The 16,519-nt window shown below is 45.9% G+C and overlaps 52 non-coding genes across 52 annotated transcripts; all 52 read left to right on the top strand.

Moving 5' to 3' along the window:
* The first annotated feature begins 140 nt into the window (after positions 1–140).
* Positions 141–259, top strand: LOC123431749. Its single transcript, XR_006623337.1, has one exon. It is a non-coding gene; the product is annotated as a 5S ribosomal RNA (ribosomal RNA).
* A 176-nt stretch (positions 260–435) lies between these two features.
* LOC123434906 lies at positions 436–554 on the top strand. The gene has a single exon (XR_006626174.1). It is a non-coding gene; the product is annotated as a 5S ribosomal RNA (ribosomal RNA).
* Positions 555–747: 193 nt separating this feature from the next.
* LOC123438068 lies at positions 748–866 on the top strand. Its single transcript, XR_006629230.1, has one exon. It is a non-coding gene; the product is annotated as a 5S ribosomal RNA (ribosomal RNA).
* Positions 867–1,048: 182 nt separating this feature from the next.
* LOC123438597 lies at positions 1,049–1,167 on the top strand. Its single transcript, XR_006629732.1, has one exon. It is a non-coding gene; the product is annotated as a 5S ribosomal RNA (ribosomal RNA).
* Positions 1,168–1,365: 198 nt separating this feature from the next.
* On the top strand, positions 1,366–1,484 carry LOC123438445. Its single transcript, XR_006629586.1, has one exon. It is a non-coding gene; the product is annotated as a 5S ribosomal RNA (ribosomal RNA).
* A 181-nt stretch (positions 1,485–1,665) lies between these two features.
* LOC123437440 lies at positions 1,666–1,784 on the top strand. Its single transcript, XR_006628620.1, has one exon. It is a non-coding gene; the product is annotated as a 5S ribosomal RNA (ribosomal RNA).
* A 190-nt stretch (positions 1,785–1,974) lies between these two features.
* On the top strand, positions 1,975–2,093 carry LOC123438446. Its single transcript, XR_006629587.1, has one exon. It is a non-coding gene; the product is annotated as a 5S ribosomal RNA (ribosomal RNA).
* A 181-nt stretch (positions 2,094–2,274) lies between these two features.
* Positions 2,275–2,393, top strand: LOC123437436. Its single transcript, XR_006628616.1, has one exon. It is a non-coding gene; the product is annotated as a 5S ribosomal RNA (ribosomal RNA).
* Positions 2,394–2,586: 193 nt separating this feature from the next.
* Positions 2,587–2,705, top strand: LOC123432470. Its single transcript, XR_006624050.1, has one exon. It is a non-coding gene; the product is annotated as a 5S ribosomal RNA (ribosomal RNA).
* Positions 2,706–2,886: 181 nt separating this feature from the next.
* On the top strand, positions 2,887–3,005 carry LOC123431646. The gene has a single exon (XR_006623234.1). It is a non-coding gene; the product is annotated as a 5S ribosomal RNA (ribosomal RNA).
* A 63-nt stretch (positions 3,006–3,068) lies between these two features.
* Positions 3,069–3,187, top strand: LOC123431647. Its single transcript, XR_006623235.1, has one exon. It is a non-coding gene; the product is annotated as a 5S ribosomal RNA (ribosomal RNA).
* Positions 3,188–3,380: 193 nt separating this feature from the next.
* Positions 3,381–3,499, top strand: LOC123432231. Its single transcript, XR_006623824.1, has one exon. It is a non-coding gene; the product is annotated as a 5S ribosomal RNA (ribosomal RNA).
* A 178-nt stretch (positions 3,500–3,677) lies between these two features.
* Positions 3,678–3,796, top strand: LOC123437437. Its single transcript, XR_006628617.1, has one exon. It is a non-coding gene; the product is annotated as a 5S ribosomal RNA (ribosomal RNA).
* A 197-nt stretch (positions 3,797–3,993) lies between these two features.
* Positions 3,994–4,112, top strand: LOC123438016. Its single transcript, XR_006629176.1, has one exon. It is a non-coding gene; the product is annotated as a 5S ribosomal RNA (ribosomal RNA).
* Positions 4,113–4,285: 173 nt separating this feature from the next.
* LOC123433990 lies at positions 4,286–4,404 on the top strand. The gene has a single exon (XR_006625285.1). It is a non-coding gene; the product is annotated as a 5S ribosomal RNA (ribosomal RNA).
* Positions 4,405–4,577: 173 nt separating this feature from the next.
* On the top strand, positions 4,578–4,696 carry LOC123434002. Its single transcript, XR_006625296.1, has one exon. It is a non-coding gene; the product is annotated as a 5S ribosomal RNA (ribosomal RNA).
* A 206-nt stretch (positions 4,697–4,902) lies between these two features.
* Positions 4,903–5,021, top strand: LOC123434014. The gene has a single exon (XR_006625307.1). It is a non-coding gene; the product is annotated as a 5S ribosomal RNA (ribosomal RNA).
* Positions 5,022–5,227: 206 nt separating this feature from the next.
* Positions 5,228–5,346, top strand: LOC123434026. The gene has a single exon (XR_006625318.1). It is a non-coding gene; the product is annotated as a 5S ribosomal RNA (ribosomal RNA).
* Positions 5,347–5,528: 182 nt separating this feature from the next.
* LOC123434038 lies at positions 5,529–5,647 on the top strand. The gene has a single exon (XR_006625333.1). It is a non-coding gene; the product is annotated as a 5S ribosomal RNA (ribosomal RNA).
* Positions 5,648–5,859: 212 nt separating this feature from the next.
* Positions 5,860–5,978, top strand: LOC123434050. The gene has a single exon (XR_006625344.1). It is a non-coding gene; the product is annotated as a 5S ribosomal RNA (ribosomal RNA).
* A 206-nt stretch (positions 5,979–6,184) lies between these two features.
* On the top strand, positions 6,185–6,303 carry LOC123434062. Its single transcript, XR_006625356.1, has one exon. It is a non-coding gene; the product is annotated as a 5S ribosomal RNA (ribosomal RNA).
* Positions 6,304–6,515: 212 nt separating this feature from the next.
* On the top strand, positions 6,516–6,634 carry LOC123434074. Its single transcript, XR_006625368.1, has one exon. It is a non-coding gene; the product is annotated as a 5S ribosomal RNA (ribosomal RNA).
* A 203-nt stretch (positions 6,635–6,837) lies between these two features.
* Positions 6,838–6,956, top strand: LOC123434086. Its single transcript, XR_006625380.1, has one exon. It is a non-coding gene; the product is annotated as a 5S ribosomal RNA (ribosomal RNA).
* Positions 6,957–7,165: 209 nt separating this feature from the next.
* LOC123435272 lies at positions 7,166–7,284 on the top strand. Its single transcript, XR_006626528.1, has one exon. It is a non-coding gene; the product is annotated as a 5S ribosomal RNA (ribosomal RNA).
* A 209-nt stretch (positions 7,285–7,493) lies between these two features.
* LOC123435540 lies at positions 7,494–7,612 on the top strand. Its single transcript, XR_006626786.1, has one exon. It is a non-coding gene; the product is annotated as a 5S ribosomal RNA (ribosomal RNA).
* A 209-nt stretch (positions 7,613–7,821) lies between these two features.
* Positions 7,822–7,940, top strand: LOC123434097. The gene has a single exon (XR_006625391.1). It is a non-coding gene; the product is annotated as a 5S ribosomal RNA (ribosomal RNA).
* Positions 7,941–8,277: 337 nt separating this feature from the next.
* Positions 8,278–8,396, top strand: LOC123438422. Its single transcript, XR_006629565.1, has one exon. It is a non-coding gene; the product is annotated as a 5S ribosomal RNA (ribosomal RNA).
* A 200-nt stretch (positions 8,397–8,596) lies between these two features.
* Positions 8,597–8,715, top strand: LOC123434109. Its single transcript, XR_006625402.1, has one exon. It is a non-coding gene; the product is annotated as a 5S ribosomal RNA (ribosomal RNA).
* Positions 8,716–8,918: 203 nt separating this feature from the next.
* On the top strand, positions 8,919–9,037 carry LOC123434121. Its single transcript, XR_006625413.1, has one exon. It is a non-coding gene; the product is annotated as a 5S ribosomal RNA (ribosomal RNA).
* A 209-nt stretch (positions 9,038–9,246) lies between these two features.
* On the top strand, positions 9,247–9,365 carry LOC123435274. Its single transcript, XR_006626530.1, has one exon. It is a non-coding gene; the product is annotated as a 5S ribosomal RNA (ribosomal RNA).
* Positions 9,366–9,574: 209 nt separating this feature from the next.
* Positions 9,575–9,693, top strand: LOC123435541. The gene has a single exon (XR_006626787.1). It is a non-coding gene; the product is annotated as a 5S ribosomal RNA (ribosomal RNA).
* Positions 9,694–9,902: 209 nt separating this feature from the next.
* On the top strand, positions 9,903–10,021 carry LOC123434132. The gene has a single exon (XR_006625424.1). It is a non-coding gene; the product is annotated as a 5S ribosomal RNA (ribosomal RNA).
* A 173-nt stretch (positions 10,022–10,194) lies between these two features.
* Positions 10,195–10,313, top strand: LOC123438423. The gene has a single exon (XR_006629566.1). It is a non-coding gene; the product is annotated as a 5S ribosomal RNA (ribosomal RNA).
* Positions 10,314–10,525: 212 nt separating this feature from the next.
* LOC123434145 lies at positions 10,526–10,644 on the top strand. The gene has a single exon (XR_006625435.1). It is a non-coding gene; the product is annotated as a 5S ribosomal RNA (ribosomal RNA).
* Positions 10,645–10,826: 182 nt separating this feature from the next.
* Positions 10,827–10,945, top strand: LOC123438424. Its single transcript, XR_006629567.1, has one exon. It is a non-coding gene; the product is annotated as a 5S ribosomal RNA (ribosomal RNA).
* A 201-nt stretch (positions 10,946–11,146) lies between these two features.
* On the top strand, positions 11,147–11,265 carry LOC123434158. Its single transcript, XR_006625447.1, has one exon. It is a non-coding gene; the product is annotated as a 5S ribosomal RNA (ribosomal RNA).
* A 211-nt stretch (positions 11,266–11,476) lies between these two features.
* On the top strand, positions 11,477–11,595 carry LOC123434890. Its single transcript, XR_006626159.1, has one exon. It is a non-coding gene; the product is annotated as a 5S ribosomal RNA (ribosomal RNA).
* Positions 11,596–11,789: 194 nt separating this feature from the next.
* LOC123432226 lies at positions 11,790–11,908 on the top strand. The gene has a single exon (XR_006623820.1). It is a non-coding gene; the product is annotated as a 5S ribosomal RNA (ribosomal RNA).
* A 206-nt stretch (positions 11,909–12,114) lies between these two features.
* Positions 12,115–12,233, top strand: LOC123434170. Its single transcript, XR_006625458.1, has one exon. It is a non-coding gene; the product is annotated as a 5S ribosomal RNA (ribosomal RNA).
* A 200-nt stretch (positions 12,234–12,433) lies between these two features.
* Positions 12,434–12,552, top strand: LOC123435280. Its single transcript, XR_006626536.1, has one exon. It is a non-coding gene; the product is annotated as a 5S ribosomal RNA (ribosomal RNA).
* A 191-nt stretch (positions 12,553–12,743) lies between these two features.
* LOC123431628 lies at positions 12,744–12,862 on the top strand. The gene has a single exon (XR_006623217.1). It is a non-coding gene; the product is annotated as a 5S ribosomal RNA (ribosomal RNA).
* Positions 12,863–13,071: 209 nt separating this feature from the next.
* LOC123434181 lies at positions 13,072–13,190 on the top strand. Its single transcript, XR_006625469.1, has one exon. It is a non-coding gene; the product is annotated as a 5S ribosomal RNA (ribosomal RNA).
* Positions 13,191–13,363: 173 nt separating this feature from the next.
* On the top strand, positions 13,364–13,482 carry LOC123438425. The gene has a single exon (XR_006629568.1). It is a non-coding gene; the product is annotated as a 5S ribosomal RNA (ribosomal RNA).
* Positions 13,483–13,694: 212 nt separating this feature from the next.
* Positions 13,695–13,813, top strand: LOC123434193. The gene has a single exon (XR_006625481.1). It is a non-coding gene; the product is annotated as a 5S ribosomal RNA (ribosomal RNA).
* Positions 13,814–14,016: 203 nt separating this feature from the next.
* On the top strand, positions 14,017–14,135 carry LOC123434891. The gene has a single exon (XR_006626160.1). It is a non-coding gene; the product is annotated as a 5S ribosomal RNA (ribosomal RNA).
* Positions 14,136–14,332: 197 nt separating this feature from the next.
* On the top strand, positions 14,333–14,451 carry LOC123438587. Its single transcript, XR_006629722.1, has one exon. It is a non-coding gene; the product is annotated as a 5S ribosomal RNA (ribosomal RNA).
* A 206-nt stretch (positions 14,452–14,657) lies between these two features.
* On the top strand, positions 14,658–14,776 carry LOC123434204. Its single transcript, XR_006625492.1, has one exon. It is a non-coding gene; the product is annotated as a 5S ribosomal RNA (ribosomal RNA).
* A 200-nt stretch (positions 14,777–14,976) lies between these two features.
* LOC123436057 lies at positions 14,977–15,095 on the top strand. The gene has a single exon (XR_006627294.1). It is a non-coding gene; the product is annotated as a 5S ribosomal RNA (ribosomal RNA).
* Positions 15,096–15,268: 173 nt separating this feature from the next.
* On the top strand, positions 15,269–15,387 carry LOC123438426. Its single transcript, XR_006629569.1, has one exon. It is a non-coding gene; the product is annotated as a 5S ribosomal RNA (ribosomal RNA).
* Positions 15,388–15,599: 212 nt separating this feature from the next.
* On the top strand, positions 15,600–15,718 carry LOC123434216. The gene has a single exon (XR_006625503.1). It is a non-coding gene; the product is annotated as a 5S ribosomal RNA (ribosomal RNA).
* Positions 15,719–15,951: 233 nt separating this feature from the next.
* On the top strand, positions 15,952–16,070 carry LOC123434892. Its single transcript, XR_006626161.1, has one exon. It is a non-coding gene; the product is annotated as a 5S ribosomal RNA (ribosomal RNA).
* A 200-nt stretch (positions 16,071–16,270) lies between these two features.
* LOC123438588 lies at positions 16,271–16,389 on the top strand. Its single transcript, XR_006629723.1, has one exon. It is a non-coding gene; the product is annotated as a 5S ribosomal RNA (ribosomal RNA).
* Positions 16,390–16,519: the final 130 nt, after the last annotated feature.

A 16,519-nucleotide genomic window follows, 5' to 3' on the forward strand; every position in this document is an offset into this window, starting at 1 on the left:
CGCGGGAACGTGATCTATATGACCTCATTTTCTTATTTTTGACGATTACTGTGTGACTTTTCCCACCGCGCTTGACACCCAACGACTAGTAGTAGTAGTAGTAGGGGCAAGCATAAGGAACAAATAGATAGTTGCATGTCGGATGCGATCAAACCAGCACTAAAGCACCGGATCCCATCAGAACTCCGAAGTTAAGCGTGCTTGGGCGAGAGTAGTACTAGGATGGGTGACCTACTCGGAAGTCCTCGTGTTGCATTCCCCTTTTTAAATATATTTTTGCGCCACGTGACAAGGATGACGCGGGACCGTGATCTATATGACCTCATTTTCTTATTTTTGACGATTACTGTGTGACTTTTCCCACCGCGCTTGACACCCAACGACTAGTAGTAGTAGTAGGGGCAAGCATAAGGAACAAATAGATAGTTGCATGTCGGATGCGATCATACCAGCACTAAAGCACCGGATCCCATCAGAACTCCGAAGTTAAGCGTGCTTGGGCGAGAGTAGTACTAGGATGGGTGACCTCCTGGGAAATCCTCGTGTTGCATTCCCCTTTTTAAATATATTTTTGCGCCACGTGACAAGGATGACGCGGGAACGTGATCTATATGACCTCATTTTCTTATTTTTGACGATTACTGTGTGACTTTTCCCACCGCGCTTGACACCCAACGACTATTGTAGTAGTAGTAGTAGTAGTAGTAGTAGGGGCAAGCATAAGGAACAAATAGATAGTTGCATGTCGGATGCGATCAAACCAGCACTAAAGCACCGGATCCCATCAGAACTCCGAAGTTAAGCGTGCTTGGGCGAGAGTAGTACTAGGATGGGTGACCTCCTCGGAAGTCCTCGTGTTGCATTCCCCTTTTTAAATATATTTTTGCGCCACGTGACAAGGATGACGCGGGACCGTGATCTATATGACCTCATTTTCTTATTTTTGACGATTACTGTGTGACTTTTCCCACCGCGCTTGACACCCAACGACTAGTAGTAGTAGTAGTAGTAGGGGCAAGCATAAGGAACAAATAGATAGTTGCATGTCGGATGCGATCATACCAGCACTAAAGCATCGGATCCCATCAGAACTCCGAAGTTAAGCGTGCTTGGGCAAGAGTAGTACTAGGATGGGTGACCTCCTGGGAAGTCCTCGTGTTGCATTCCCCTTTTTAAATATATTTTTGCGCCACGTGACAAGGATGACGCGGGAACGTGATCTATATGACCTCATTTTCTTATTTTTGACGATTACTGTGTGACTTTTCCACCGCGCTTGACACCCAACGACTATTGTAGTAGTAGTAGTAGTAGTAGTAGTAGTAGTAGGGGCAAGCATAAGGAACAAATAGATAGTTGCATGTTGGATGCGATCATACCAGCACTAAAGCACCGTATCCCATCAGAACTCCGAAGTTAAGCGTGCTTGGGCGAGAGTAGTACTAGGATGGGTGACCTCCTGGGAAGTCCTCGTGTTGCATTCCCCTTTTTAAATATATTTTTGCGCCACGAGACAAGGATGACGCGGGACCGTGATCTATATGACCTCATTTTCTTATTTTTGACGATTACTGTGTGACTTTTCCCACCGCGCTTGACACCCAACGACTAGTAGTAGTAGTAGTAGTAGGGCAAGCATAAGGAACAAATAGATAGTTGCATGTCGGATGCGATCATACCAGCACTAAAGCACCGGATCCAATCAGAACTCCGAAGTTAAGCGTGCTTGGGCGAGAGTAGTACTAGGATGGGTGACCTCCTGGGAAGTCCTCGTGTTGCATTCCCCTTTTTAAATATATTTTTGCGCCACGTGACAAGGATGACGCGGGAACGTGATCTATATGACCTCATTTTCTTATTTTTGACGATTACTGTGTGACTTTTCCCACCGCGCTTGACACCCAACGACTATTGTAGTAGTAGTAGTAGTAGTAGTAGGGGCAAGCATAAGGAACAAATAGATAGTTGCATGTCGGATGCGATCATACCAGCACTAAAGCACCGTATCCCATCAGAACTCCGAAGTTAAGCGTGCTTGGGCGAGAGTAGTACTAGGATGGGTGACCTCCTGGGAAGTCCTCGTGTTGCATTCCCCTTTTTAAATATATTTTTGCGCCACGAGACAAGGATGACGCGGGACCGTGATCTATATGACCTCATTTTCTTATTTTTGACGATTACTGTGTGACTTTTCCCACCGCGCTTGACACCCAACGACTAGTAGTAGTAGTAGTAGTAGGGCAAGCATAAGGAACAAATAGATAGTTGCATGTCGGATGCGATCATACCAGCACTAAAGCACCGGATCCGATCAGAACTCCGAAGTTAAGCGTGCTTGGGCGAGAGTAGTACTAGGATGGGTGACCTCCTGGGAAGTCCTCGTGTTGCATTCCCCTTTTTAAATATATTTTTGCGCCACGTGACAAGGATGACGCGGGAACGTGATCTATATGACCTCATTTTCTTATTTTTGACGATTACTGTGTGACTTTTCCCACCGCGCTTGACACCCAACGACTATTGTAGTAGTAGTAGTAGTAGTAGTAGTAGGGGCAAGCATAAGGAACAAATAGATAGTTGCATGTCGGATGCGATCATACCAGCACTAAAGCACCGTATCCCATTAGAACTCCGAAGTTAAGCGTGCTTGGGCGAGAGTAGTACTAGGATGGGTGACCTCCTGGGAAGTCCTCGTGTTGCCTTCCCCTTTTTAAATATATTTTTGCGCCACGAGACAAGGATGACGCGGGACCGTGATCTATATGACCTTATTTTCTTATTTTTGACGATTACTGTGTGACTTTTCCCACCGCGCTTGACACCCAACGACTAGTAGTAGTAGTAGTAGTAGGGCAAGCATAAGGAACAAATAGATAGTTGCATGTCGGATGCGATCATACCAGCACTAAAGCACCGGATCCGATCAGAACTCCGAAGTTAAGCGTGCTTGGGCGAGAGTAGTACTAGGATGGGTGACCTCCTCGGAAGTCCTCGTGTTGCATTCCCCTTTTTAAATATATTTTTGCGCCACGTGACAAGCATAAGGAACAAATAGATAGTTGCATGTCGGATGCGATCATACCAGCACTAAAGCACCGGATCCGATCAGAACTCCGAAGTTAAGCGTGCTTGGGCGAGAGTAGTACTAGGATGGGTGACCTCCTCGGAAGTCCTCGTGTTGCATTCCCCTTTTTAAATATATTTTTGCGCCACGTGACAAGGATGACGCGGGAGCGTGATCTATATGACCTCATTTTCTTATTTTTGACGATTACTGTGTGACTTTTCCCACCGCGCTTGACACCCAACGACTATTGTAGTAGTAGTAGTAGTAGTAGTAGTAGGGGCAAGCATAAGGAACAAATAGATAGTTGCATGTCGGATGCGATCATACCAGCACTAAAGCACCGTATCCCATCAGAACTCCGAAGTTAAGCGTGCTTGGGCGAGAGTAGTACTAGGATGGGTGACCTCCTGGGAAGTCCTCGTGTTGCCTTCCCCTTTTTAAATATATTTTTGCGCCACGAGACAAGGATGACGCGGGACCGTGATCTATATGACCTCAGTTTCTTATTTTTGACGATTACTGTGTGACTTTTCCCACCGCGCTTGACACCCAACGACTAGTAGTAGTAGTAGTAGGGCAAGCATAAGGAACAAATAGATAGTTGCATGTCGGATGCGATCATACCAGCACTAAAGCACCGGATCCGATCAGAACTCCGAAGTTAAGCGTGCTTGGGCGAGAGTAGTACTAGGATGGGTGACCTCCTGGGAAGTCCTCGTGTTGCATTCCCCTTTTTAAATATATTTTTGCGCCACGTGACAAGGATGACGCGGGACCGTGATCTATATGACCTCATTTTCTTATTTTTGACGATTACTGTGTGACTTTTCCCACCGCGCTTGACACCCAACGACTAGTAGTAGTAGCAGTAATAGTAGTAGTAGTAGTAGGGGCAAGCATAAGGAACAAATAGATAGTTGCATGTCGGATGCGATCATACCAGCACTAAAGCACCGGATCCCATCAGAACTTCGAAGTTAAGCGTGCTTGGGCGAGAGTAGTACTAGGATGGGTGACCTCCTAGGAAGTCCTCGTGTTGCATTCCCCTTTTTAAATATATTTTTGCGCCACGTGACAAGGATGACGCGGGAGCGTGATCTATATGACCTCATTTTCTTATTTTTGACGATTACTGTGTGACTTTTCCCAACGCGCTTGACACCCAACGACTAGTAGTAGTAGGGGCAAGCATAAGGAACAAATAGATAGTTGCATGTCGGATGCGATCATACCAGCACTAAAGCACCGGATCCCATCAGAACTCCGAAGTTAAGCGTGCTTGGGCGAGAGTAGTACTAGGATGGGTGACCTCCTGGGAAGTCCTCGTGTTGCATTCCCCTTTTTAAATATATTTTTGCGCCACGTGACAAGGATGACGCGGGAGCGTGATCTATATGACCTCATTTTCTTATTTTTGACGATTACTGTGTGACTTTTCCCACCGCGCTTGACACCCAACGACTAGTAGTAGTAGGGGCAAGCATAAGGAACAAATAGATAGTTGCATGTCGGATGCGATCATACCAGCACTAAAGCACCGGATCCCATCAGAACTCCGAAGTTAAGCGTGCTTGGGCGAGAGTAGTACTAGGATGGGTGACCTCCTGGGAAGTCCTCGTGTTGCATTCCCCTTTTTAAATATATTTTTGCGCCACGTGACAAGGATGACGCGGGAGCGTGATCTATATGACCTCATTTTCTTATTTTTGACGATTACTGTGTGACTTTTCCCACCGCGCTTGACACCCAACGACTACTAGTAGTAGTAGTAGTAGTAGTACTAGTAGTAGTAGTAGTAGGGGCAAGCATAAGGAACAAATAGATAGTTGCATGTCGGATGCGATCATACCAGCACTAAAGCACCGGATCCCATCAGAACTCCGAAGTTAAGCGTGCTTGGGCGAGAGTAGTACTAGGATGGGTGACCTCCTGGGAAGTCCTCGTGTTGCATTCCCCTTTTTAAATATATTTTTGCGCCACGTGACAAGGATGACGCGGGAGCGTGATCTATATGACCTCATTTTCTTATTTTTGACGATTACTGTGTGACTTTTCCCACCGCGCTTGACACCCAACGACTACTAGTAGTAGTAGTAGTAGTAGTACTAGTAGTAGTAGTAGTAGGGGCAAGCATAAGGAACAAATAGATAGTTGCATGTCGGATGCGATCATACCAGCACTAAAGCACCGGATCCCATCAGAACTCCGAAGTTAAGCGTGCTTGGGCGAGAGTAGTACTAGGATGGGTGACCTCCTGGGAAGTCCTCGTGTTGCATTCCCCTTTTTAAATATATTTTTGCGCCACGTGACAAGGATGACGCGGGAACGTGATCTATATGACCTCATTTTCTTATTTTTGACGATTACTGTGTGACTTTTCCCACCGCGCTTGACACCCAACGACTAGTAGTAGTAGTAGTAGTAGGGGCAAGCATAAGGAACAAATAGATAGTTGCATGTCGGATGCGATCATACCAGCACTAAAGCACCGGATCCCATCAGAACTCCGAAGTTAAGCGTGCTTGGGCGAGAGTAGTACTAGGATGGGTGACCTCCTGGGAAGTCCTCGTGTTGCATTCCCCTTTTTAAATATATTTTTGCGCCACGTGACAAGGATGACGCGGGAGCGTGATCTATATGACCTCATTTTCTTATTTTTGACGATTACTGTGTGACTTTTCCCACCGCGCTTGACACCCAACGACTACTAGTAGTAGTAGTAGTACTAGTAGTAGTACTAGTAGTAGTAGTAGTAGGGGCAAGCATAAGGAACAAATAGATAGTTGCATGTCGGATGCGATCATACCAGCACTAAAGCACCGGATCCCATCAGAACTCCGAAGTTAAGCGTGCTTGGGCGAGAGTAGTACTAGGATGGGTGACCTCCTGGGAAGTCCTCGTGTTGCATTCCCCTTTTTAAATATATTTTTGCGCCACGTGACAAGGATGACGCGGGAGCGTGATCTATATGACCTCATTTTCTTATTTTTGACGATTACTGTGTGACTTTTCCCACCGCGCTTGACACCCAACGACTAGTAGTACTAGTAGTAGTAGTAGTACTAGTAGTAGTAGTAGTAGGGGCAAGCATAAGGAACAAATAGATAGTTGCATGTCGGATGCGATCATACCAGCACTAAAGCACCGGATCCCATCAGAACTCCGAAGTTAAGCGTGCTTGGGCGAGAGTAGTACTAGGATGGGTGACCTCCTGGGAAGTCCTCGTGTTGCATTCCCCTTTTTAAATATATTTTTGCGCCACGTGACAAGGATGACGCGGGAGCGTGATCTATATGACCTCATTTTCTTATTTTTGACGATTACTGTGTGACTTTTCCCACCGCGCTTGACACCCAACGACTACTAGTAGTAGTAGTAGTAGTAGTAGTAGTACTAGTAGTAGTAGTAGTAGGGGCAAGCATAAGGAACAAATAGATAGTTGCATGTCGGATGCGATCATACCAGCACTAAAGCACCGGATCCCATCAGAACTCCGAAGTTAAGCGTGCTTGGGCGAGAGTAGTACTAGGATGGGTGACCTCCTGGGAAGTCCTCGTGTTGCATTCCCCTTTTTAAATATATTTTTGCGCCACGTGACAAGGATGACGCGGGAGCGTGATCTATATGACCTCATTTTCTTATTTTTGACGATTACTGTGTGACTTTTCCCACCGCGCTTGACACCCAACGACTAGTAGTAGTAGTAGTAGTAGTAGTACTAGTAGTAGTAGTAGGGGCCAGCATAAGGAACAAATAGATAGTTGCATGTCGGATGCGATCATACCAGCACTAAAGCACCGGATCCCATCAGAACTCCGAAGTTAAGCGTGCTTGGGCGAGAGTAGTACTAGGATGGGTGACCTCCTGGGAAGTCCTCGTGTTGCATTCCCCTTTTTAAATATATTTTTGCGCCACGTGACAAGGATGACGGGGGAGCGTGATCTATATGACCTCATTTTCTTATTTTTGACGATTACTGTGTGACTTTTCCCATCGCGCTTGACACCCAACGACTACTACTAGTAGTAGTAGTAGTAGTAGTACTAGTAGTAGTAGTAGTAGGGGCAAGCATAAGGAACAAATAGATAGTTGCATGTCGGATGCGATCATACCAGCACTAAAGCACCGGATCCCATCAGAACTCCGAAGTTAAGCGTGCTTGGGCGAGAGTAGTACTAGAATGGGTGACCTCCTGGGAAGTCCTCGTGTTGCATTCCCCTTTTTAAATATATTTTTGCGCCACGTGACAAGGATGACGCGGGAGCGTGATCTATATGACCTCATTTTCTTATTTTTGACGATTACTGTGTGACTTTTCCCACCGCGCTTGACACCCAACGACTAGTAGTAGTAGTAGTAGTAGTAGTAGTACTAGTAGTAGTAGTAGTAGGGGCAAGCATAAGGAACAAATAGATAGTTGCATGTCGGATGCGATCATACCAGCACTAAAGCACCGGATCCCATCAGAACTCCGAAGTTAAGCGTGCTTGGGCGAGAGTAGTACTAGGATGGGTGACCTCCTAGGAAGTCCTCGTGTTGCATTCCCCTTTTTAAATATATTTTTGCGCCACGTGACAAGGATGACGCGGGAGCGTGATCTATATGACCTCATTTTCTTATTTTTGACGATTTCTGTGTGACTTTTCCCACCGCGCTTGACACCCAACGACTAGTAGTAGTAGTAGTAGTAGTAGTAGTACTAGTAGTAGTAGTAGTAGGGGCAAGCATAAGGAACAAATAGATAGTTGCATGTCGGATGCGATCATACCAGCACTAAAGCACCGGATCCCATCAGAACTCCGAAGTTAAGCGTGCTTGGGCGAGAGTAGTACTAGGATGGGTGACCTCCTGGGAAGTCCTCGTGTTGCATTCCCCTTTTTAAATATATTTTTGCGCCACGTGACAAGGATGACGCGGGAGCGTGATCTATATGACCTCATTTTCTTATTTTTGACGATTACTGTGTGACTTTTCCCACCGCGCTTGACACCCAACGACTAGTAGTAGTAGGGGCAAGCATACCTCGTGTTGCATTCCCCTTTTTAAATATATTTTTGCGCCACGTGACAAGGATGACGCGGGAGCGTGATCTATATGACCTCATTTTCTTATTTTTGACGATTACTGTGTGACTTTTCCCACCGCGCTTGACACCCAACGACTAGTAGTAGTAGGGGCAAGCATAAGGAACAAATAGATAGTTGCATGTCGGATGCGATCATACCAGCACTAAAGCATCGGATCCCATCAGAACTCCGAAGTTAAGCGTGCTTGGGCGAGAGTAGTAGTAGGATGGGTGACCTCCTGGGAAGTCCTCGTGTTGCATTCCCCTTTTTAAATATATTTTTGCGCCACGTGACAAGGATGACGCGGGAGCGTGATCTATATGACCTCATTTTCTTATTTTTGACGATTACTGTGTGACTTTTCCCACCGCGCTTGACACCCAACGACTACTAGTAGTAGTAGTAGTACTAGTAGTAGTAGTAGTAGGGGCAAGCATAAGGAACAAATAGATAGTTGCATGTCGGATGCGATCATACCAGCACTAAAGCACCGGATCCCATCAGAACTCCGAAGTTAAGCGTGCTTGGGCGAGAGTAGTACTAGGATGGGTGACCTCCTGGGAAGTCCTCGTGTTGCATTCCCCTTTTTAAATATATTTTTGCGCCACGTGACAAGGATGACGCGGGAGCGTGATCTATATGACCTCATTTTCTTATTTTTGACGATTACTGTGTGACTTTTCCCACCGCGCTTGACACCCAACGACTAGTAGTAGTAGTAGTAGTAGTAGTACTAGTAGTAGTAGTAGGGGCCAGCATAAGGAACAAATAGATAGTTGCATGTCGGATGCGATCATACCAGCACTAAAGCACCGGATCCCATCAGAACTCCGAAGTTAAGCGTGCTTGGGCGAGAGTAGTACTAGGATGGGTGACCTCCTGGGAAGTCCTCGTGTTGCATTCCCCTTTTTAAATATATTTTTGCGCCACGTGACAAGGATGACGGGGGAGCGTGATCTATATGACCTCATTTTCTTATTTTTGACGATTACTGTGTGACTTTTCCCATCGCGCTTGACACCCAACGACTACTACTAGTAGTAGTAGTAGTAGTAGTACTAGTAGTAGTAGTAGTAGGGGCAAGCATAAGGAACAAATAGATAGTTGCATGTCGGATGCGATCATACCAGCACTAAAGCACCGGATCCCATCAGAACTCCGAAGTTAAGCGTGCTTGGGCGAGAGTAGTACTAGAATGGGTGACCTCCTGGGAAGTCCTCGTGTTGCATTCCCCTTTTTAAATATATTTTTGCGCCACGTGACAAGGATGACGCGGGAGCGTGATCTATATGACCTCATTTTCTTATTTTTGACGATTACTGTGTGACTTTTCCCACCGCGCTTGACACCCAACGACTAGTAGTAGTAGTAGTAGTAGTAGTAGTACTAGTAGTAGTAGTAGTAGGGGCAAGCATAAGGAACAAATAGATAGTTGCATGTCGGATGCGATCATACCAGCACTAAAGCACCGGATCCCATCAGAACTCCGAAGTTAAGCGTGCTTGGGCGAGAGTAGTACTAGGATGGGTGACCTCCTAGGAAGTCCTCGTGTTGCATTCCCCTTTTTAAATATATTTTTGCGCCACGTGACAAGGATGACGCGGGAGCGTGATCTATATGACCTCATTTTCTTATTTTTGACGATTTCTGTGTGACTTTTCCCACCGCGCTTGACACCCAACGACTAGTAGTAGTAGTAGTAGTAGTAGTAGTACTAGTAGTAGTAGTAGTAGGGGCAAGCATAAGGAACAAATAGATAGTTGCATGTCGGATGCGATCATACCAGCACTAAAGCACCGGATCCCATCAGAACTCCGAAGTTAAGCGTGCTTGGGCGAGAGTAGTACTAGGATGGGTGACCTCCTGGGAAGTCCTCGTGTTGCATTCCCCTTTTTAAATATATTTTTGCGCCACGTGACAAGGATGACGCGGGAGCGTGATCTATATGACCTCATTTTCTTATTTTTGACGATTACTGTGTGACTTTTCCCACCGCGCTTGACACCCAACGACTAGTAGTAGTAGGGGCAAGCATAAGGAACAAATAGATAGTTGCATGTCGGATGCGATCATACCAGCACTAAAGCATCGGATCCCATCAGAACTCCGAAGTTAAGCGTGCTTGGGCGAGAGTAGTAGTAGGATGGGTGACCTCCTGGGAAGTCCTCGTGTTGCATTCCCCTTTTTAAATATATTTTTGCGCCACGTGACAAGGATGACGCGGGAGCGTGATCTATATGACCTCATTTTCTTATTTTTGACGATTTCTGTGTGACTTTTCCCACCGCGCTTGACACCCAACGACTACTAGTAGTAGTAGTAGTAGTAGTAGTAGTACTAGTAGTAGTAGTAGTAGGGGCAAGCATAAGGAACAAATAGATAGTTGCATGTCGGATGCGATCATACCAGCACTAAAGCACCGGATCCCATCAGAACTCCGAAGTTAAGCGTGCTTGGGCGAGAGTAGTACTAGGATGGGTGACCTCCTGGGAAGTCCTCGTGTTGCATTCCCCTTTTTAAATATATTTTTGCGCCACGTGACAAGGATGACGCGGGAGCGTGATCTATATGACCTCATTTTCTTATTTTTGACGATTACTGTGTGACTTTTCCCACCGCGCTTGACACCCAACGACTAGTAGTAGTAGTAGGGCTAGTAGCAAGCATAAGGAACAAATAGATAGTTGCATGTCGGATGCGATCATACCAGCACTAAAGCATCGGATCCCATCAGAACTCCGAAGTTAAGCGTGCTTGGGCGAGAGTAGTAGTAGGATGGGTGACCTCCTGGGAAGTCCTCGTGTTGCATTCCCCTTTTTAAATATATTTTTGCGCCACGTGACAAGGATGACGCGGGAGCGTGATCTATATGACCTCATTTTCTTATTTTTGACGATTACTGTGTGACTTTTCCCACCGCGCTTGACACCCAACGACTACTAGTAGTAGTAGTAGTAGTAGTAGTAGTACTAGGTAGTAGCAAGCATAAGGAACAAATAGATAGTTGCATGTCGGATGCGATCATACCAGCACTAAAGCACCGGATCCCATCAGAACTCCGAAGTTAAGCGTGCTTGGGCGAGAGTAGTACTAGGATGGGTGACCTCCTGGGAAGTCCTCGTGTTGCATTCCCCTTTTTAAATATATTTTTGCGCCACGTGACAAGGATGACGCGGGAGCGTGATCTATATGACCTCATTTTCTTATTTTTGACGATTACTGTGTGACTTTTCCCACCGCGCTTGACACCCAACGACTAGTAGTAGTAGTAGTAGTAGTAGTACTAGTAGTAGTAGTAGTAGGGTAGGGGCAAGCATAAGGAACAAATAGATAGTTGCATGTTGGATGCAATCATACCAGCACTAAAGCACCGGATCCCATCAGAACTCCGAAGTTAAGCGTGCTTGGGCGAGAGTAGTACTAGGATGGGTGACCTCCTGGGAAGTCCTCGTGTTGCATTCCCCTTTTTAAATATATTTTTGCGCCACGTGACAAGGATGACGCGGGAGCGTGATCTATATGACCTCATTTTCTTATTTTTGACGATTACTGTGTGACTTTTCCCACCGCGCTTGACACCCAACGACTACTAGTAGTAGTAGTAGTAGTAGTAGTAGTAGGGGCAAGCATAAGGAACAAATAGATAGTTGCATGTCGGATGCGATCGTACCAGCACTAAAGCATCGGATCCCATCAGAATTCCGAAGTTAAGCGTGCTTGGGCGAGAGTAGTACTAGGATGGGTGACCTCCTGGGAAGTCCTCGTGTTGCATTCCCCTTTTTAAATATATTTTTGCGCCACGTGACAAGGATGACGCGGGAGTGTGATCTATATGACCTCATTTTCTTATTTTTGACGATTACTGTGTGACTTTTCCCACCGCGCTTGACACCCAACGACTAGTAGTAGTAGTAGTAGTAGTAGTACTAGTAGTAGTAGTAGTAGGGGCAAGCATAAGGAACAAATAGATAGTTGCATGTCGGATGCGATCATACCAGCACTAAAGCACCGGATCCCATCAGAACTCCGAAGTTAAGCGTGCTTGGGCGAGAGTAGTACTAGGATGGGTGACCTCCTGGGAAGTCCTCGTGTTGCATTCCCCTTTTTAAATATATTTTTGCGCCACGTGACAAGGATGACGCGGGAGCGTGATCTATATGACCTCATTTTCTTATTTTTGACGATTACTGTGTGACTTTTCCCACCGCGCTTGACACCCAACGACTAGTAGTAGTAGTAGTAGTACTAGTAGTAGTAGTAGTAGGGGCAAGCATAAGGAACAAATAGATAGTTGCATGTCGGATGCGATCATACCAGCACTAAAGCACCGGATCCCATCAGAACTCCGAAGTTAAGCGTGCTTGGGCGAGACTAGTACTAGGATGGGTGACCTCCTGGGAAGTCCTCGTGTTGCATTCCCCTTTTTAAATATATTTTTGCGCCACGTGACAAGGATGACGCGGGAGCGTGATCTATATGACCTCATTTTCTTATTTTTGACGATTACTGTGTGACTTTTCCCACCGCGCTTGACACCCAACGACTAGTAGTAGTAGTAGTAGTAGTAGTAGTAGGGGCAAGCATAAGGAACAAATAGATAGTTGCATGTCGGATGCGATCATACCAGCACTAAAGCACCGGATCCCATCAGAACTCCGAAGTTAAGCGTGCTTGGGCGAGAGTAGTACTAGGATGGGTGACCTCCTAGGAAGTCATCGTGTTGCATTCCCCTTTTTAAATATATTTTTGCGCCACGTGACAAGGATGACGCGGGAGCGTGATCTATATGACCTCATTTTCTTATTTTTGACGATTTCTGTGTGACTTTTCCCACCGCGCTTGACACCCAACGACTAGTAGTAGTAGTAGTAGTAGTAGTAGTACTAGTAGTAGTAGTAGTAGGGGCAAGCATAAGGAACAAATAGATAGTTGCATGTCGGATGCGATCATACCAGCACTAAAGCACCGGATCCCATCAGAACTCCGAAGTTAAGCGTGCTTGGGCGAGAGTAGTACTAGGATGGGTGACCTCCTGGGAAGTCCTCGTGTTGCATTCCCCTTTTTAAATATATTTTTGCGCCACGTGACAAGGATGACGCGGGAGCGTGATCTATATGACCTCATTTTCTTATTTTTGACGATTACTGTGTGACTTTTCCCACCGCGCTTGACACCCAACGACTAGTAGTAGTAGGGGCAAGCATAAGGAACAAATAGATAGTTGCATGTCGGATGCGATCATACCAGCACTAAAGCATCGGATCCCATCAGAACTCCGAAGTTAAGCGTGCTTGGGCGAGAGTAGTAGTAGGATGGGTGACCTCCTGGGAAGTCCTCGTGTTGCATTCCCCTTTTTAAATATATTTTTGCGCCACGTGACAAGGATGACGCGGGAGCGTGATCTATATGACCTCATTTTCTTATTTTTGACGATTACTGTGTGACTTTTCCCACCGCGCTTGACACCCAACGACTACTAGTAGTAGTAGTAGTAGTAGTAGTAGTACTAGTAGTAGTAGTAGTAGGGGCAAGCATAAGGAACAAATAGATAGTTGCATGTCGGATGCGATCATACCAGCACTAAAGCACCGGATCCCATCAGAACTCCGAAGTTAAGCGTGCTTGGGCGAGAGTAGTACTAGGATGGGTGACCTCCTGGGAAGTCCTCGTGTTGCATTCCCCTTTTTAAATATATTTTTGCGCCACGTGACAAGGATGACGCGGGAGCGTGATCTATATGACCTCATTTTCTTATTTTTGACGATTACTGTGTGACTTTTCCCACCACGCTTGACACCCAACGACTAGTAGTAGTAGTAGTAGTAGTACTAGTAGTAGTAGTAGTAGGGGCAAGCATAAGGAACAAATAGATAGTTGCATGTTGGATGCAATCATACCAGCACTAAAGCACCGGATCCCATCAGAACTCCGAAGTTAAGCGTGCTTGGGCGAGAGTAGTACTAGGATGGGTGACCTCCTGGGAAGTCCTCGTGTTGCATTCCCCTTTTTAAATATATTTTTGCGCCACGTGACAAGGATGACGCGGGAGCGTGATCTATATGACCTCATTTTCTTATTTTTGACGATTACTGTGTAACTTTTCCCACCGCGCTTGACACCCAACGACTACTAGTAGTAGTAGTAGTAGTAGTAGTAGTAGTAGGGGCAAGCATAAGGAACAAATAGATAGTTGCATGTCGGATGCGATCATACCAGCACTAAAGCATCGGATCCCATCAGAATTCCGAAGTTAAGCGTGCTTGGGCGAGAGTAGTACTAGGATGGGTGACCTCCTGGGAAGTCCTCGTGTTGCATTCCCCTTTTTAAATATATTTTTGCGCCACGTGACAAGGATGACGCGGGAGTGTGATCTATATGACCTCATTTTCTTATTTTTGACGATTACTGTGTGACTTTTCCCACCGCGCTTGACACCCAACGACTAGTAGTAGTAGTAGTAGTACTAGTACTAGTAGTAGTAGTAGTAGGGGCAAGCATAAGGAACAAATAGATAGTTGCATGTCGGATGCGATCATACCAGCACTAAAGCACCGGATCCCATCAGAACTCCGAAGTTAAGCGTGCTTGGGCGAGAGTAGTACTAGGATGGGTGACCTCCTGGGAAGTCCTCGTGTTGCATTCCCCTTTTTAAATATATTTTTGCGCCACGTGACAAGGATGACGCGGGAGCGTGATCTATATGACCTCATTTTCTTATTTTTGACGATTACTGTGTGACTTTTCCCACCGCGCTTGACACCCAACGACTAGTAGTAGTAGTAGTAGTACTAGTAGTAGTAGTAGTAGGGGCAAGCATAAGGAACAAATAGATAGTTGCATGTCGGATGCGATCATACCAGCACTAAAGCACCGGATCCCATCAGAACTCCAAAGTTAAGCGTGCTTGGGCGAGAGTAGTACTAGGATGGGTGACCTCCTGGGAAGTCCTCGTGTTGCATTCCCCTTTTTAAATATATTTTTGCGCCACGTGACAAGGATGACGCGGGAGCGTGATCTATATGACCTCATTTTCTTATTTTTGACGATTACTGTGTGACTTTTCCCACCGCGCTTGACACCCAACGACTAGTAGTAGTAGGGGCAAGCATAAGGAACAAATAGATAGTTGCATGTCGGATGCGATCATACCAGCACTAAAGCATCGGATCCCATCAGAACTCCGAAGTTAAGCGTGCTTGGGCGAGAGTAGTAGTAGGATGGGTGACCTCCTGGGAAGTCCTCGTGTTGCATTCCCCTTTTTAAATATATTTTTGCGCCACGTGACAAGGATGACGCGGGAGCGTGATCTATATGACCTCATTTTCTTATTTTTGACGATTACTGTGTGACTTTTCCCACCGCGCTTGACACCCAACGACTACTAGTAGTAGTAGTAGTAGTAGTAGTAGTACTAGTAGTAGTAGTAGTAGGGGCAAGCATAAGGAACAAATAGATAGTTGCATGTCGGATGCGATCATACCAGCACTAAAGCACCGGATCCCATCAGAACTCCGAAGTTAAGCGTGCTTGGGCGAGAGTAGTACTAGGATGGGTGACCTCCTGGGAAGTCCTCGTGTTGCATTCCCCTTTTTAAATATATTTTTGCGCCACGTGACAAGGATGACGCGGGAGCGTGATCTATATGACCTCATTTTCTTATTTTTGACGATTACTGTGTGACTTTTCCCACCGCGCTTGACACCCAACGACTAGTAGTAGTAGTAGTAGTAGTAGTACTAGTAGTAGTAGTAGTAGTAGTAGTACTAGTAGTAGTAGTAGTAGGGGCAAGCATAAGGAACAAATAGATAGTTGCATGTTGGATGCAATCATACCAGCACTAAAGCACCGGATCCCATCAGAACTCCGAAGTTAAGCGTGCTTGGGCGAGAGTAGTACTAGGATGGGTGACCTCCTGGGAAGTCCTCGTGTTGCATTCCCCTTTTTAAATATATTTTTGCGCCACGTGACAAGGATGACGCGGGAGCGTGATCTATATGACCTCATTTTCTTATTTTTGACGATTACTGTGTGACTTTTCCCACCGCGCTTGACACCCAACGACTACTAGTAGTAGTAGTAGTAGTAGTAGTAATAGTAGTAGGGGCAAGCATAAGGAACAAATAGATAGTTGCATGTCGGATGCGATCATACCAGCACTAAAGCATCGGATCCCATCAGAATTCCGAAGTTAAGCGTGCTTGGGCGAGAGTAGTACTAGGATGGGTGACCTCCTGGGAAGTCCTCGTGTTGCATTCCCCTTTTTAAATATATTTTTGCGCCACGTGACAAGGATGACGCGGGAGTGTGATCTATATGACCTCATTTTCTTATTTTTGACGATTACTGTGTGACTTTTCCCACCGCGCTTGACACCCAACGACTACTA

Source organism: Hordeum vulgare, chromosome 2H (assembly GCF_904849725.1).
Source record: "Hordeum vulgare subsp. vulgare chromosome 2H, MorexV3_pseudomolecules_assembly, whole genome shotgun sequence".
In the NCBI taxonomy this organism is placed as follows: domain Eukaryota; kingdom Viridiplantae; phylum Streptophyta; class Magnoliopsida; order Poales; family Poaceae; genus Hordeum; species Hordeum vulgare.